Genomic DNA, 19,028 nt, shown 5'->3' with positions numbered 1-19,028 from the left:
GGCACGAACCCGTGTCCCCTGCATCGGCAGGCGGACTCTCAACCACTGCGCCACCAGGGAAACCCCCAATTTTGGGTTTTAAAATATTCTTATTTTATGAAATAATGGGGAGAATAGATAGCGATTTATTTATATTTATTTTTATACCTTTGCTTCGCAAAATAAAAGTTGTTAAACCTATATCAGTTCCCAAAAATTCCTTGCAAATTTTACTGGTCCGTGAAATAAAAAAGCCTGGGAACCAGTAATCTAGACTAATTGATGAGATAGATTTACAGTAAAATATTAAATAATTAGAATATTCCTAGAATAGTGTTCTGGTTAATTAGATTTTCACATTGTAGGTTAACCTTTTTGTCTCATCCTTGCTCAGTCAATTTGACATGCATTTACTGAAAGCTTTCAGTTATGTCAGGCATCATCCTAATCAGAATTATATATATATATAGTAGAAAAATAATTAAATCAGGGAAGGGGGTGCAATCAGAGAAAGCTTCACAAAAAAAGTAAAGCTTCTTTTGGGTTTGGATGGACAGATGGAAGCATCCTCCAGGTGAGCATGGAGGGGAAAGCTATTCTACACAAAGGGACCCACGTGCCCCAAAGCACTGAGGCTTGAAAGAGCAGAATCATTGATATCTAAAGAGCAGCCATTTCAAGTGTCAAATGAAGGAGTAGCCAGAGAATAAATCTGAGAGGTAGCCTGGAGTCAGATTATAAAGTGATTTGTATGTTTGGCTTAGGTGCTTGGACTATATTCAATATGTGCTTGGAGAATCTTCGAAGGGTTTTAAGTAGGAGAGAATTGGAAATCTTTTAAAAAATATATTAGTATCTTTTTTTTTCCTGCCTAAGTAGAATATACTGAACATAATTGAACCTTTTACTGATAACTGAAGATCTTTCAGTGATCTTCTCAATGAATATCAGTTCTCATTTTATAAAGGAACACATTGAAATATAGAAGGGGTAGGACTTCCTCCTCTTGAGAGACCCAGGAGATATTTTTTGAAGTTTTCTTTATAAAACAAATTACTGTGAATGTATTTTGTCTTAATTTGTCTCATTCTTGTTAATGCTAATAAAGGTCTGGGGAAAGATTTTGGTTGACAGTTTTTACTGACTGGATTTTTTCTTAATTTTACTATGGAAAATCACTGATTAATAGATGGTATCCACCTACATGCTGAGTGAGGGGTAAAATTGTGTCAGTTATGGGTAGAATTTGGAGAGTCATATTCATCAATTTCCCCCCTATTGTTTACTCAACACATAATAGTTACTATATAAACCTATGGTGAACTGAAAAGAATTTGTAATATACATGGTAACATTTTTTTTTCTTAGGAAAACTGAATTACTGGCTTAACTGGTAGTTCTTTGATATGGTTTACCTTTATATATAAACAAAGGGAGAATAAGTGATCATAACGTGTGAAATTTCACCTTTAAAAGAGTTTAACAAAGATCTATATACAAGGATGTTGAAAAGCTTTAGTCAAACTGGCACATTGGGGGAATATTTCTTTTTAAAGAATGGGGATCTGGCTTAGAGATGGAAAACAAAGGTAGGAGACATAAAGTCCTTCTGAAGGGAAAAGTGCAAATTGTCAATTTCTCCAGGGTTAGAACTGCAGCTGTGTTCAATAATACTGAACATTCTTAAGAATGACCTGCATATCCATGCTTGCAGATTTCCTAAATTCTTCTTCAGTGTGAAATACCAATAGCAGTATTAGTACCAGGAGTCTGGGTGTATGGGCTAAAAAGTAATAGGTAATCCTATTGTGGGCAAGTATGAAATAGAGAAAAAAATAATATAAATTATATTTGTAAGGTGATGATCTCAACGTGGTTGGTTAGGTGTGACAAAGAGAATCTAGAGGTTACTGTAGACAGCCTTCTGGAGTTATGAGCCCAATGTGCTAGTGTAACAAAATAATCTTGGCCTCATAAAGGAAGTGATTTACAAAGAACTTGAAAACATTGCCTAGATCTTGATTTTAAAAAAATACCTTGAAGGCCATATAAATATAATCCAGATATTTCCTTATCTCCTACTAGAAACACCTAAACCACCTACAACGTTTCCCTTTTCTCACTCTTCCATATTTATGGGTATCCCCAGGAGATTTTTCCCCTGAACTCACGGAAAAGTCCTATCGACTATCGATGTTTATTCCCCCTTTTCTGGTATAAATCCCTTCCAGGGTACCGCTGAGCCCTGTCACTATCTTGGCATCATCGGTTTCCACTGGGCTCTCACTGCAAATGCACTAAACATCCTGAGGTCCAAAGTCTCTTGAAGTTCAATGGCAAAGAGGGGCAGAACATTTAACCATTTACCCCTAACATTCACAGATGGGTACCAAAGGACTTGAGTACCCAATTTTAGTAGGTACGACACTTTTGGTTCTTGCAGTTCCCATGGGAAACTGGGGAACTCCTAACACAGACCACACCAGGCTGCAGCAGAATTCCTCCTCTTTCAGGCGTGAGGTTTCGCGGCAGGGTTAAGCTTCCGGTGCCAGACTGCCCCATTCTCTCAAGAAATAGACTTCTGGTGCCCGCTTGGGCTCAACCTGGGCTCCCCCCGGCACAATTCTAGCAAGGGGGATGGACTTCAACTTTGCAGGCTGGCATGGTGGGTGGGCATCTATTCAATCTTTTCAGAAAAGTAATTTAGCTCTCGTGACAAACCCCGAGATAACAACAGAGGACGTAAATTAAACGGAACTTTTAATGGAAGCGATTTAAAGGGTTTTTTAAATGAATGCGGGACAAACAAGGACACCTCTAGGTTTACAGATACTTTTATTAAAGCTCTCTGGAGTAGCGAAATGCCAGTGGGATCGACAGTAGGAGTAGAGTGGACGGTGAGTGAAAATTTGTTGAGTACATCTCAGAAGTTAGTACTAGAATTTCAGGTATTCTCATTCTAACCACTCCATTCAGTAGACCGAAGGATGAGATTCCGCAGTATCCCAGCTCCAGTTCCCGATATATTACTCATCTGGAGAAGATTTTGAAATTTCCTCTTCTCCCTTTCCGTCTTTCTCCAACACAGGCTGTGAGTTTGTCCACCACCCCTACCAATATTTAAAGGGAAAGGCGCTTAGAACAAGGCAAAATAGGGGGGAGGACTTTGCGGCCGTTTCTCAAACCCGTAAAGAGAGAGAGCGATAATGGGTAAGGGGCGTGCAGACTAACTCCTTCCTTGCCCAATCAGGTGCACAGGAAGATGTCCTTTTACCAATAAAAATAAAGTTCGCTTTCCGGAGGCGGGAGGGTGAGCCTTGACTGCCAGTTCTCCAAAGCAACGATAGAGTAGAAGACGGAGAATGATTAGAGGTAGGACCAACCCAGGAAAGGGGGCGGGGTGAAGGTGGGGGTAACTCTGAGCGGCGGCTGGACTGGCGAGTGCGATGCGACAACTGCTGTTCCTGTAGTAGTGTTTCTCGCCAATCAGGAAAGCTAGGGAGTGGGCGGGGCGGGGAAGAGGTGGGAAGAGCTCGCAGCACCGCCGGGCGGCCGTCGGGCTCTGGGGGGAGAGAGAGAAATCCGGTTAAAATCAGAGTCGGAGGGAGGTTTAACCACAGATCGGTTCCGATCGGATTATTCCTTAAAGGGGACGCGCCATTGTCAAGAGAACGGAGCCTGGGGCCCGAGGGCGGGGACCGGCGGCGCCTGAGGAGTGAGGCAGCTGCACTTGGACTGGGGACGGGTAGGTGTTGCCTGGGGAAAGGCGCTTCATTTCACTTGCTCTTCCACCCCAGGGGTAGGCGCCGGGATGCCCGCCGACTGGCGGCCACAGCCCTGGCGGGAGACGAGGTCGCCGGCCCTCGCTCGCTGCCTTTCTGATGGGAGTCGAGGGGGAGGCGGGCCAGAATGGCTGGCAAGCTGCGCCGCCCGGGCCAAGACTCATAACGGACACTTAGCCGCGGCGCAGCCCCCGCCTCAACCGAAAACCCGCCGGAGCGGCAGCGGGTCCTCGGGGAGCGCCGCGCGCCCGGCTCCCCGCGCGCGCGCGCTGCTTCCTCGCGCGCCCCCTCTCCCTCGCGCGCCCCATTCCGCTCGCGCGCGCCGCGTCCTCGTGGACTCGCGGGAGCCGCCCCGCGGGGAGGAAGGCAGCGGCGGCCGCGGCGAGGCGGAGGGAGGTCGGCGGTCACTGCTTCACTGCCCCGGCTAGGAAGGCAGGGCTGAGGAGCAAACTTAGTTCGGCAGCTGGCGGCCCCAGGCGAGGAGGACGCTGGGGACACGCTGAGCGCGCGGAGTCGCCAGCCCGGCCCAGCATTGTCCTGCTTTTCCTTTGCTCTCGTCTCTCCGCCCACTGCTCGCGGTAGTGGGGAGGGGTGCGGACGCGGGCGCCGTGCCCGCGCCGCTCCGCGCCTTCCGCGCACCCCCAGACCCCGAGCCTACCCGAGCCGGAATCGGCCCCACCGACACCGCAGCCAGCGCTTGCGGGCTGTGGGGGCCAGTGAGTGTCCTTGCAGGTCTCAGTCTCCGCACCGGCGCAGACTCCCTGGGCGCTGAGCTCTTACTTGTAACTTTTCTTTGCCAATTGCTGGAAGTTGTGGCTTCCGGGCGGCAGGTTCTTTGGACAAAACCTTAGTTTCTTGCGTTCTGGAGAGGCTTATTTCTACGGCGAAATGGTTCTTGATCGCTGTCGGTGTTTTCCTCTCATCCCAGTTTCATTTCTCGGCACCTAAAATCGCTTATCTCGTGGATTTGCATTGTAAGGGAGCATTAACCTCTCTCAGGTCAAGATAATTTGAAAAAAAAAAAAAAAAGGGAGCGGTGCTGATGACGAGCTAGAGCTCTATGTAGAGCCGAATGCCCCTTAACCTTTGAACTGTGGAAAGTATTACCTCGACTTTACTGGCGGAGCTTCTTTTGGAAGGAAAAAAAATTGCAAAACGAAACAGAACAAAAAACTCCAGGTTGCTAGGGTCTATAGGATTAGGAAAAAATAAACTTTTGATAAAAGTAAAGTTAGTTTTGTAACTGTTCTGCCCAGCCGATATCTCAGTAAATTTATGCTACTGAACCCATAGGCATTGTAATTAGTAACAGTAACTTGTACTATTGATGAAACAAATGTAAGAAGTTTTTTTCCATCTTGAGCACTGCTGCTATTCTATACCTGTCAATACTTGCTAAAGAAATTATATTTAGAAACAGTACCTCCTTGTTAGAGACCTTATTTAGAAAAGGAATGTTCTCATGAACATTCATTTTTGACAGTTTCTTCTTGTGCAGTACTTTGTAGAGTACTTGCATGTGCAAGTTACAACCCTATAAACAAAGCTGCGGTGTGTGTGTTATTCTGTAGTCTTTTTTTGGCTACTCATTATCAAAGATAGCATTCCATCCTGTCTTTTCTTACATTCTGAGTTATTTTGTAAAATTACTTCTCTAGAAAAGTGAATTTTATTGGAACCTCTGGCCCAGCGGGTTTTTTTTTTTTAAGCAATACTAACAACTTTCCAAAGTGTTCATTGATTATATGAGTGGTGTGCAGCATTATAACATAAGTTCACAGGCTCAGCAGTAACAACAGAGAAGCTGTACTTGGGAATCTAAAAGCCAATTTCAGGTAATAATATTTGAGAGATACTTGGCTCTTCCTATAGAATTTAGGAAGTGTAGACACACAAACACATGATCTTTCGTAGTAATCTTGATGGTATCTGGCGTTGTTACACCTAATATCCTCCTTCCTCCTCTTCTCTTTGATCCTCTTCTTTGATAAGTATGTCAGGCAGGCCTGCTGGCATAATCGTCTTTTCCCTCTCATAATAGAAAGTAGAAGATTAAAACAAGCTTTCAAATTTCTATTTTTGTTTACTTACCAGCTTATTTAAACAATAGAGGAGAGAATTCCTGAACTTTTAAAAGATCGCATATAAAGAAAACACTCAAAGAATTATCTTTGAACTATCTAGGCTATGTTTCCTGGAAAACATACTTTTCCTGTGTGCTTTTCACATTGTTTTAAACACATTGTCCTAAATATACACATTGCCAGGGAATTTCTTGAATTGTGAACTGTCCATTGAGATCCCTGGGAACTAGGACTGTCCTCTATTTCTGTGCAGATTCACTGTGTCACCTAGTACTTTTCTAGTGCCCAATTAATGTGTTGACTTAGGTCTTTGTGACAGAAAACGATAATGTTCTATAGAGGCTGCTTGAGAGGCTTATATATTTATTTTTTAAAATAAACACCTTTCTGAGCAAGTTACACCAAAGAATAGCAATTGGTTTAGTGTTTGAGGGAAGATATATTAATCTAGGTGCTTTTTGTTCTGTGTACAAAACTGTGATTTGTTTATAATATCTGTTCCACGGACATCTTTTGTGATGGTGATTGTTTCTTGTCCCAATTATTAGAATTAGGTTTAATCTGTCAGCATCTGTTGAGTACCCATTTATTTGAGGAGTTTTATGGAAAGGTAAAGCAGAAATGGATGACAGTCATTGCTCTCAAAGGTATGGAGTTTAATGGGAAGATGCAAAATTATCATCCATAGGGAAAAGATAATGTGTATCCCATTGCAGTAACAGGTGCAAACTAACAGTGACACAGGATTCATGCCAAAATGGTAAAGGAATAGTGGAATGATAGAAGAAACTTAGGTGATGTGGGAAAGTTTTCATTGCTTTATGTAGCAAATTTTATAATATATTTTTTAAAAATTAAAAAAATAAAGTATGTTTGGGGTGTATGTTCACTACTTGAACTATTTTTAATCTATAAAATATTGGGGGGGGCAGAGCATGTACTCTGAATTTCACCTATTGTTACCTCATCAGAGGGATCATCTATATAACCCAGCTCGAATGTCACCTTGTCTGCAAGCTCTCCTGTTCTCCTGATCCGAAGTGATGGCTCTTTTCTCTTGCTCCTGTAAAGTCCTTTTACAGCACAAGCCATGCTCTGACTTACAGTATAGTTATGTGTGTATTTATTCATTAGCTTGTGGATTTTGATAAAAACCATTAACAAAAGTTGGAGCCTTCCTGCCCCCCCCCCCGTCCCTTTTATTGTTGCCTAAAGTACTTGAGCAGGTTTGTTGTTATTACCCCAGTAGAGTCTGTAAAACCACAAGCAATAAAAAAGTTCATATTGTTTTGTTTGGGGAAAGAGTATATGAGTGTTTAAAGGAAAAACCAATTTTTTCCTTATCACCAGTTTCACATGCTCATTGTAAAATATTGTTATGAAGGAAATGTATAATTTAGAAACTAAATATCCCCTCTAACATTGCCCCTATCACATTATAACTATTGGTAATGGTTTGACTTTTAATTCCAGGTTTTTTTTCCCCCTTTTTTTTTTATTACCTTCAGATAGGAGTGCCTTAAACTATCATACTTGAGTAAGTTATGTTTACTGGGAATGGAGAAAGGTAATCAATTTTTATACACTTATTTATTTTTTATTTTATATAATAAAATAAATAATTATTAATTTCTCCAGGCTCAGTTATTATGGTTATTTCACCTGTTCTTGAGAAACAAGGCTCCCACCAGTATTTTTGTGTTCAAAACATAGTCTATGATTTATAGACTATTAGAATCATAATCATTTCAAAAATGGTCAAAACCTGTGTCCCTGAACGCTTTAAGTACCTTTAGGCTAAAATGTTTTTGGAGTACATACCGTAAGCCTAATCTCTTCTCATTTCTTGATTCTTCTCGTCTCTAGAGAGCATTAAAAATTGCTCCGAGACTGCCAACTGGCACTGCTCACAGTAGCCCCTGGAGGAATGTAGGAAGATATTTGTTTCTCATCAGTTCACACGCAGAGGTTTTACTCTACCCTTATGTTGCTATTATAAAAAGAGAGCTACAATTTAGGCTGATGAAGGAGGTGATAAGATTCTGTTGTTCTGGGTGCTTCTTTAAGCCAGCCCAGGTGGGAAAAAGTTTTCCAAAGGTTCCTAAATAGAAAACCCAGCTGCAAGCAGCCAGGGCTAATCAGGTGAGAAATCTCCGTTTATTCAGCAGGTTTTTATTGAAAACTACACCTAATTTGTGCACCATGTAGGCACTGAGAATAGGATGATGAAGTCTGTCTGGACCCCAAGCTATGAGCTCCTCTGAGTAGGATCCTTAAATAGACAGAGCGGTACATGTGGATGAAAGGTAGCGTACATGATGTGTACTTCTAGGTGATTTATTATTCACCCTTGTTTGTTGTTCTGTATAGCTTCTTTCAAAGTATCCTAACAAACAAACCTGGTATTCCATAGGAGGTGGGTTGGGGTCCTGTTAAAGTAAATCTGTGAGCTGTAGAATTTTTTTTTTTTAATTTCAAGCACTGCTATTCCTGTGAGGCAGAATATTTCAGAAATTCTGCAGATGTTGATGTGTCTTTCCTTATACCCTACAAGGATCGTCCATTTCATAGACCACCATTATGACACTGTATCTGTATCCTAGTAGGTAATTCACAGTTTACTGATAGAGTAGTAACACATTCTTTTAAACTCAAAATGCTATAATAAATAGATAGCTTTATCAGGATTTTTTTATGTTATGAAAATAATTGTTTTGAAAAATCACTTGTATTAAAATATAGTGTGAAGTATTTCTAACTTTTACAAAATGGACTACCTCCTTTCCCTGCAAGCCTGTTCTGTTGCTCGATCTTTGTATTGGTGGGGAAAGAATCAGACTGTTGAGAAAGGGGCCTTGTAGAATTGTCAGTGATGGGAGTCAACCAGGCTAGGAAGAATATCTGACCAAGGATACATCCTATGGAGTTTGACCATAATGCAGCAAGTGTGATTTGTCGAGTTTTGAGAAGAGTTAAAAGTTTTAAATGACAGCTTAATTGAGATATAATTTACATGCCATACAATTCACCTATTTAAAGTGTACAAGTCAATGTTTTTTAGTATATTCCGGAGTTGTACACCTCTCACAACCAGTTTTAGAACTTTTTCATCACCCCATCACCTTCCTTACCTCCCTCCTCAGCCCTAGGCAACTGCTAATCTACATTCCATCTCTATACATTTGCTATTCTGGACATTTCATATAAATGAAAGATAACATTTTAATAAATGTGCATTCCTGTGTAAATCCGTCCCTCTAATGCGCATAAATCCTAGGAGTAGAGAGGGTCTTTTCATGACCCTCGAAGTTTAGAAAGATTTTCAAGAGGGAATTAATCTAAATCCTTATTCTACCTAAGCCTGGAGAGAAATGGGAAAAGAGATTTTTTTCCCCCTATAAAAATCATGACTCATTTTGAAAGAAAGAAAGAAAAAGACTCATTTTGGTGACACTTTTATGTTTATTTAATCATTTGGTGACTCTCTACAAGTAATTAATTTGTCTCAAGTTCTGTATACTGGACTTAAATAAAGGACGGTACTTCGAAAGAAGTTGAAAGTACTTGGTAAGTTCTAATCATTGCTGAATGTAACTTGATGTTTACCTTATTGGTTCAGAATATATTGCGCAACTTGTCATTTATTTGATCAGAGATAGTGCTGCGTAAGTTGATTGTGATGAACTTGTATTGCCCCTGCACAGTGCTGAGACCATATAGGCACTTAATAAGTGTATATTGGTTGCCTGACCACTATGATCATATTTTCATCAGCTCTCTAGTCCTTATTTTCTGTCTCATAGTAATACTAGCAGCTACAATTATTGAGTGCTTACTAAGTAATAAGTTCTTTATATGTACTATCTTTTAAAGTAAAAGGATGCAATTTAGTTTTGAGAATTTTCTGTATCTCCATTGATTGTAGTTTTACAGGCTTCTGATCTTTTTTTTTTTAAGATTATTTTGAATGACCATTTTTGATCAAACCTAAGACACTTTGATGCCACTGCATTCTTGAACTTTTAGGAAATGTCAACATAAAGTTTTTACCAACTGAATGTTGCTGTTGGGTGACAGCAGTTGTGAGATACATTTCTATTTTAGAACAACCATACTTCAGAGAGGTTGAAGTGGTGGTGGTAGTGTTTTTTAAAGGGCATCTGGGAATTGAAGAAGGGGATATTAGTTTGTTCATTTACTGCAGTGCAGCTTCATTTTTTTCGGCTGTAAAACATTCACAGATACGCCTTGTTGCCTGAATGAATTTCAACATATTTCAACCTCTCAGGACTCCTTGTTTTGTTTTGTCCTCTTTTGTGTGTGGTTTTTTTTTTCTTTTTTTTGGGTGTGTCTATATTTCATGGTAATATTCAGATGTGATGTAATTTAGTTCAATACTAAAGAATGCTGGAAAGATAATTTAAATGTGATTTTCAGTTTTCTTCTCCATTAAAAAAATTTAAGATGGATAGTGCTGTCTATAAATACTAGTAAAAAAAATATTACTTTGGTGGTTCCATTCATGTGTCTTGGGTGTCAGTGAACTCATCACAGTGTATTTGCAGAATCTCCATCCATTAGTCTCCTCAGTCAGCAATATACATACCACCATATTTTGTTCATTTGTTGGTGAAACCATTCCTTTCTAAAGCATGTTTGGTTTTGGGGAGTAGATTTGCTTATTACTTTATTGTTAACTGTATCTCTTTGTTTACTCTCATTACACTCACCTGTAGTTTACTCACCTTTCTGATTTGGTATTTTCTGTGTGATATGAGACTAGAACCCATAACCACTTGTTGAATGGTGGATAAAAATGATAGAAGGTTCTGGGTGAGAAACTGAAGAACTTCCTGTGCATGGAGCTTTAGTGCTAGGACCTTGTTGTGTTGGTTTTTACTGCTTAGAAGTAAAAGGTGGTATAACAGGGTGGTATATTTAACTTCCCCTGAATAATGGATCTCTTAAAATTCTGTCTTATTAAGTCTAACTCAAGTGAATGGAGAATAATTAAGTGGATGGAAAATAATTCTTTTCTGGATGTCTTGGTAGTCTACTTCGTGTGAGAACCCAACCCACAGCTTGAATACCAGGATACCTGTATGCATTGGTATATTGTTTGCTGCAATTCAGAACCTAATACAATACCATGAGCAGAAATTAGAGGCTTTAAAGAACTGTGAGGTTGCATATAAAATAGCCACATGTGCCTGTTATCTTGATATTTATATTTAAACAGGATCTTTTGCTAATCTATTTTCTTTGAGGTAAAATTGTCTTTGTAGATGCACTTTTCTGTGTTTATGTTGATGATAACTTAGGCTGTGTATTGTATTTAATATTCCTGGCAATACTGAATCCATAGTATAGTTTCAGTGAATACTGGTTAGAGTTTTAGTCATACATTTCTTTATGGTTATTTCACTTTTTCCTGTTGTAGAACTCATGGAGTCATAATATTTAAGAGCTGGACTGTTCTTGGGAATGATCTAATATGACTCCTCCATTTTGTAGACGAGGATGAGATTGTGACTTGTTTAAACTATGGATAAAAATTGAGTTCTTTTTGATTCTCAATTCCATGTTTTTCCTGTTCTGGCATATGCTTGCCCAAGTAAAAAATGTAAAAGATAGAGTCTTAGATTATTGTAGCCTCTGTAACAGAGGTCTGCAAAAGTTTTATGTCACACTCCAGCAGCATAAAAAAATGTATCTGCATTCCCGATATGTGTATGTTTGTTGTAAACTATGTACTATAATATTATGCACATAAAAAGACATTAACAAAAATAATGAGATAAAGATGAAAAATATTTTAGAACAATTTAAAATGTATTATTTCCATGTTTTTGATTCCACCTAAAATCTTAGTAATTTTAAAAATAAGTATGATTGAATGTCTTCACTTAAAAAAACTTTTTATTTTGAAATAATTATAAATTCATGGCAAGTTGCAAAAATAGTACAAAGAGTCCTGTGTAACCTTCATTCAGTGTCCCTCAGTTGTAATATCTTATATAACACAACATATTTATAACAACATTAAACCAGGGAACTAACATTGGTACAGTACTGTTAAGTAGCCATATTCAGATTTCATGTTTTTTAATGCATTCATTCATGTGTATGTGTGTGTATAGTTCTATGCAATTTGATAACATTTCATGTCTGGATTCATTTAAACACCACCACAATCAAGATACAGTACTGTTCCATCACTGCCAAGAACTCCCTCACGCAGCTCAAGGTCTCCTCCTTCCCCACCCTCCCCACCCTCCTCACCCCTATTTACTGGCAACCTGTAATTTGTTCCCCATCTCTATAATTGTGTCATTTTGAGAATGTTACATAAATGGAATCATACTGTATGTAACCTTTTGAGATGGACTTTGTTCACCCAACCCAATGCCCTAGAGAACCATCTGAGCTGTTGTATGTATCAGTAGTTCATTTCTTTTTAGTGCTGAGTAGGGTTCAGTGTATGGATGTACAACAGTACACAGTATGCTAACTCTTCACCTGTTGAAGAGCATAGGAGTTGTTTCCAGCTTTTGGCTGTTACAAATAAAGCTACTATGCACATTTGTATATAGGTTTTTGTGTGAACATAAGTTTTCATTTCTCTGGTATAAGTGCCCAAGAGTGTAATTGCTGGGTTGTATTGTAAGTGTATGTTTAGTTTTACAAGAAATGGCCAGACTATCTTCCAGACTGGCTATATATTCCCAACAGCAATGTATGAAAGAGCCAGCTTCTCTACATGCTTGGCAGAATTTGGTTTTGTTCACTGTTTTTAAAAAATTTTAGTCATTTTAATAGTTGTGTAGTGATAGCTCATTGTAGTTTCAATTTGCCTTTCCCTAGTGGGCAAATTGTTTCCCTAATGAGCAAATTGGGTTTTCATTGTTGCGTTTTGAGAGTTCTTTATATATTCTAGATATAAGTCTTTTGTTAGATATGTGATTGGCACAAATTTTCTTCCCATCCACAGCTTGTCTTTTCATCCTCTTAACAGGGATTTTTTACAGAGGCAAGAAAGTTTTAAATTTTCATGTAGTGCATTTAATCATTGTTTTTTCTTTTATGATTGTTCTTTTGGTGTCATGTCTATGGACTGTTCACCTAGTCCTAGGTCTCAAAGACTTTTTTTCCCTGTGTTTTCTTCTAAAAAGTTTTATAGATTATGTTTTACAAGATAATCACATTTTTACCTTACAGCTTTTGGTAAAGCACTGGTATTGGTAACAGGCAGTTGTCAGCTCTCCCATTTTCTTGTTGCTTGCTTGTATTTTGCTTATTAGTATTATGTTTAATCTGACTTTCTTTGCAAAAATCTTAAAAATCCATCCATGAGTGATATCATAATTCTCCTGAGATCTGCAGATCTACTTACTTGGGCCCATGCGGGCTGCAGCATGTTGTGATCTGCTGAAAGTGAACAGGTGAGGACATCACAAACAACCCCTCCAGGGTGTGAAACTGCTACCTCTCCCTTAGGAGACTTCTATCTACTGCAGTACTGTGGGTGTAGTCAGCGTCACAAACAGAAACCCTTGAGTATCTTAAGCTAGAAGAGATTTCATACAAGGTATTAGGTGCTTACAGAATTGTCAGAAGGGCCTAACAGCAGGTTTTAGGGGGTCAATCCAGAGGTAACTCACCAGGGCAGCTCAGAGGCCACCTTGGGAGCCGTGCTGGAATCCAGACCTCGTGCCACCTCTGCCACTGCTGCATTTGCCTCTAGATACTCTGAAAACTGCAGGACAGACCCCAACTTGCAACCTTGGATTAGGAAGTCAGATCAAGACACCTCTGCTGCTGGTGTTCCTGCCGCCCCACTTCTCGTCACCCAAGAAGCTGGGGGATGGACTCTGGAATTATGCTGTAGAGAAATCTCATATTTCCACAGCTGTGCTTGCCCCCAGATAACTAAAAAGGCTCCTTTCTAATTGCTTATCCGGTAGGCGCGAGGTCAAGTGCGCCAATCTGTGGTGTCCAGCATAGTTCACGTAAATGCCATAAGATGGAAGCAGCCTGATGCAGGACCAAGAGCAGGTGCTGGTGTCAGTCTGAGACATTGAATGTTAGTAAACCTCAAATTTCAAATTTAAGATAACACATATGTACTACCTTCTAGTATTTTCTTTTTACCTTATTGGCTTGAGAACCCTTCTTTTGAGGCTTGCATTTACTCTACTTTGAACTTAATACATTTTGCATGACTAAGTAGTAGGAACATAGCAGGTCTGGTATGATATTTTTCCCAAATATTTAAATTTTATTCTTAATGTCTCACAATTTTTGAAACCATATTTTTCCTTTTTTTAAATAAATATATACAAGTATAAAATGTTACTGTTTTGGGGAACACTCATTAAATTCAGTCAACATTATTCTCTTACTGTCTGGACCTGAGCTTTCTCTCTTACACCTGTGCTTTCCCCAGCTCTCCCTGGAGAATTCTGTGAAAGAAGTAGATTTTCTCCTAGAACTGTGCTTTGGTATCAGAGGCACTCCAGCCAGCAGCCAGCAGTACTTTGGTTTCTATTTGTTGAAAATAATTAAAGTTTGGTTTGTTTTATTGCATACTTTGAATTTTATTCCTGGGTGTAACAAATTTTGGCATAAAACCAAAAATTGAGACATACAGATATCTTTGCAAAGACTGGTTTTATATGGTCTGTAATGGCAGTCAATTTAAAATACAATAAAATAAGTTATATTAAAAATTTTGAGTGTGTGTTCAAGTGCGTTTTTCTAGTGAGAAGTCTGTAGGTTCATCAGATTCTCAAAACAGAGGCCACGACCCAGGAAAGATTAAAAACGGCTGCTCTAAAGGTATAAGTTCAGTCAAGACATTTGCCAAACATTTAACACCAAGGTTTCTGCCGTCAGTCACAGATCCCTTCCCTGATCTCCATCCTGTATCTGTAGACTTTTTTCAGGACATAAAAAGAAAATTATTGTTACCCAAGTGTTTAGGGAGGGGCCAAGGAACATCATAAGAGGTCATTATTAGATGAGAAGAGACACCTGGAAGTCAATTCTATCACCCGAATAGTTTTTTTTTTTTAATAAGATATGTTCCCATATGGCTGATGTTTTCCTGAAAAATAATGTGTTGTACATGTCAAGACATAGTAAACTGTTGATATCTGCAATCCAGTATATTACATCTTGGGGGATTTATTTGAATGCTTGAAATAGTTATAAAAATAATTTATATGTTCAACTCTAGAGCCTAAAATTGTACAAATGGGGAAGGAATCTACAAGCTTAAACTCTGTAATTCATTTAAAATAGGTAAGAGATTATTCAGAGACACATAAATGTGTTGGATTTTCACATCCGATATGTCACGTTTTCACATAGTTTTAGCTTTGTTTCTTAACTAATGACCTCTCTTCATATGCCAAAGCCTAAGTGGAATGTAGCATGGTTTGTAGAGATTTAAAAACCTTTTGTTTAAACAAAATCATGCACAGAGATCCCTAATATAAAGTGATGAAAGGAGAGATGGTTTTAGTTGATGTAGGGGCAAGAAAAGCCTTACTTTTTGTACATTTCCCTTTACCCCCTCCCCGCCCCACAGACACACACAAATAGAGTTATGAGGGCTTTAGAAACAGGTGGGCCTAATGTAATCACAAGGGCCTTTAAAAGAAGAAGCAGGAGGCAGCAGAGTCAGAACTAGAGAGATGGCATCATGGGAAGGAATTGACCGGGCGTTGCTGGCACTGAAGATGGAAGGCGGCTGTGAGCCAAGGAATGTGGGCAGCTTCTATAAACCAGTAAAGGCAAGAAAATGGATTCTCCTTAGAGCTTCCAGACAGGAATGCAGCTCTACTGACACTTTGATTTTTATCCCCGTGAGACCTGTTTTGGACTTCTGACTTCCGGAACTGTAAGACATATATTCGTTACCACTAAATTTATGATAATTTGTAATTGCAACAATAGCAAACTGATACAGTGCTTAATACATTTTAGGAGTAAACATTCTTAACAGCCTGCGAATTTTACCCTCGTCTATTTCAACAGCTCTTTCTCTGTACCTGGTTTTCCCTTTTCAGAAAGAGAAGAACCAGGAGATCCTAAACTGTCTTCAGATTTATCAATTTCACTTTAATTCTTTATAGGTTTATAGTATATGCAATATAAATTAATAAAAGGATTCGAGTGCTTACCTTTTCTATGCTGGTCGTGATGAAGTTAGAAAAGAATGTGGCAAGACCCTATTGTAGATAATAATCAAACAGTTAACAACAATAACTACCAAGCATCAGATGACTGAGTGCCAAAGTGAGTGGTAGGGATAGTAGTAGGTATCATGAAAGAGCAAAGGAGAGAGCAGCTGTTTTAGACTGGAACAATCTCTGAAGGCTTTGTAAAAGAGATTTTTGAGCTAGGAATATGCTCTTAAAGGTATTGGGGAAATTGGTTCCAACAAAATAATCTATGTTATTAGAAACACAAAACTTAAAGTTTACTAGTTTAATTATTATTTTTATTATTTTATTATTTTTTGTGAACACATGGGAGAAATATATTTTTCCTATTGAACTTTTTATGGTGGAGGAGAGACTCTTGTAGAATTTTAAAAACGTGTAAATGCAAACTACAGTAAATTGATGACATTTGTCTTGATAATGTGAAGTATAACACCTGAGATAATCTGTATTCCCTGTGTTGCCTGAGTGATACATACTGCCTTGAGTGATACATATTGTTTTTTCATTGTATTTTAATGTTTAAATCTCAAAATATGATTGGAAACCTAGTATGATCTAATCTGAGTTCATCGTGTTATAAGTGCTAAAAACATTGACCATGATTACATTTTTGAAGGAAAGGTATTACATGGGCTTGCTAAAGATAATTATGTTAGACTAACCTTACTCTTTAGATAGGATTATTGGACTGTGGGTCAAGAGAATGGAGAAGGTACAGTATAACTGGATTTCAGCCAAACATAAGATTTCTCTCTGTTGACAGGGGGAGGCTGTGGGCTGGATGGCCATAAAATTAGGTAGAAATGTGACTGGTTGAGTAGCACCTCTAAAAATTAATAATGAATTGATGACAGCTAGAAAAAATTTCTAGTGACATGCTGAAAATCACTGTCCATATTTTTGTAATGATGTGAATGAAAACATCGATACGTGCTTATCAAATTTTTGGATGAAATGAATTTTTTAGGGTTGACTTTTGAAAATAATATTTCTGACTGAAATGGTGGGCTAAGGCTAACATGATCACTTAATGGAGCTTGATGTGAAGTCCTGTATATGAGTTCAGAAAACAGCTGCATAATTATAGGGGTGAGGGAAATGTGGTTGAGTACAAACAACTTAGGTATTTTAATTACTCTGATAAACTCAATATAGATATAAAATGTACTGCAACTATAAGAAAGGCTTCATAGAATCGTCATCTGGACTACTGGGGGAGGAGGTTCAGAAGAGGAAAGGTATCAGTCTTACTTTATTCTGTACTGTCCAGATTATACCTGGAGTACTGTGTTGAGTTCTGGATGTGACATTTGACGAGTTAGAAAACAGAAAATAACAAGTGTTGACGAGGATGTGGAGAAATCGGAACACTTGTACATTGTTGGTAGGAGTTTATGATGGTACAGCTACTGTGGAAAACAGTTTGACCACAAACAGTTAAACCGAAAATTATGATATGACCCACATGTTCTGTTCCTGCGTACTTACCCAAAAGAATTGAAAACAGGTATTCAAAGAGATATTTGTAATGAATGTTCATGGCGGTGCTTACATAGCAGTTTACTTTAGCTAAAAGGTAGAAACAACCCAAATGTAATCAACTGATGAATGGATAACCAAAATGTGGTGTATGTGTACAATGGAATATTATTCAACCATAAAAATGAAGTACTGATAAATGCTTCAAAGTGCATGAACCTCAAACGTTATGATTAGTGAATGAAGCTGGACACAAATGATCACATATTGTATGAGTCCACTGATATGAAATATCTAGGACAGGTAAATCCGTAGAGACATACATCAGTTCGGTGGCTGCCAGGGGCATGGGGAATGGGGAGTGACTGCTTGATGGGTATGGGTTTCCTTTGGGGGTGATGAAAATGTTTTGGAACTAGGTAGAGGTGTTGATTGCAAAACATTGTGAATATACTAAATGCCATTGATTTGTACACTTAAAAGTTAATTTTATATCATGTGGATTTTAGCTTAATTTAAAAAAAGTGTCAGTACATATAAATCAGTTGGATAGTATTGAGAGTCCAGAAATAAACCCTATGATCAATCAATTTTTTTTTTTTTTTTTTTTTTTTTTGCGGTACGCGGGCCTCTCACTTCTGTGGCCTCCACCGCTGCGGAGCACAAGGCTCCGGACGCGCAGGCTTGGCTCACGGGCCCAGCCGCTCCGCGGCACGGGAGATCCTACCGAACCGGGGCACGAACCCGCGTCCCCTGCATCGGCAGGCGGACTCCCAACCACTGCGCCACCAGGGAAGCCCAATCGATCAATTTTTAAAAAAATTTGACAAAGGTACCAAGGGAATTCAATAGGGAAAGAACAGCTTTTTCAGCAGTGTTGAGGCATCTGGAGATCCCCCTGCAAAATGAATTTGAACCCTTTCCTCGCACCACGCACAAAAATTAACTAAAAGTGGATCACAGATCTAAATAACAGCTAAAATTATAACATTCTTCCAAGAAAATATGAATAAATCTTAGTGACCTGGGTTAGGCAAAGCCTTCTTGGATATGACACTAAAAGCACAAGCAACAAAAGATAGGTAAATTGGACTTCATCAAAATTAAAAACATTTGTGCCTCAAAGGATACCATCAATAAAGTGAGAAGACAACCCACAAAATGGGAGAAAATATTTGCAAGTCTTGTATCTAGGATGTATAAAGAACTCTTAACAACTCAATAATAAAAAGGCAAATATCCTAATTAAAAATGAGTAAATTGAATTTTATGCCAAGTGAATTATCAATAAAAACTGTTAAAAAATGAGTCAAGTGGAATATGTTTAGCGATTTCTAGTCTTATGGGAATTAAAAATTGAAATCCTACTCTTTCACTGCTTTTCCTTTTGCCTTTTGCCCTCCCCCATTCTATCTCTCAACTTCTATCAGCTGTACCTTTTATCCTTACAAGGTTGTAAACATTTACATTCT

General features: G+C 38.8%; 1 protein-coding gene and 1 long non-coding RNA gene across 5 annotated transcripts in view; one reads left to right on the top strand and one right to left on the bottom strand.

The window, feature by feature from the left end:
- The window catches only part of FRYL (FRY like transcription coactivator), a 300,849-nt gene that overhangs the window by 46,152 nt on the left and 235,669 nt on the right, over positions 1-19,028 (top strand). For 3 of the 4 annotated variants that reach the window (XM_067735913.1, XM_067735912.1, XM_067735909.1), the window contains exon 1: positions 3,482-3,724. The exons of the other annotated variant lie outside the window; for it this stretch is intronic. The gene's annotated coding sequence lies outside the window, so the exon portion shown is untranslated. Of the gene's footprint in view, positions 1-3,481; positions 3,725-19,028 lie in introns of those variants that run through there. 4 annotated transcript variants of the gene reach the window in all.
- On the bottom strand, positions 2,798-4,974 carry LOC137223701 (uncharacterized). The gene is made up of 2 exons (XR_010942996.1): positions 4,542-4,974; positions 2,798-3,541 (listed from the first exon to the last, which is right to left on the bottom strand). It is a non-coding gene; the product is annotated as an uncharacterized lncRNA (long non-coding RNA).

The sequence above is a fragment of the Pseudorca crassidens genome, chromosome 4 (genome assembly GCF_039906515.1).
Source record: "Pseudorca crassidens isolate mPseCra1 chromosome 4, mPseCra1.hap1, whole genome shotgun sequence".
In the NCBI taxonomy this organism is placed as follows: Eukaryota; Metazoa; Chordata; class Mammalia; order Artiodactyla; family Delphinidae; genus Pseudorca; species Pseudorca crassidens.
Note: the sequence above shows the minus strand (reverse complement) of the source record. Positions and strands in the feature narration are given on the sequence as shown.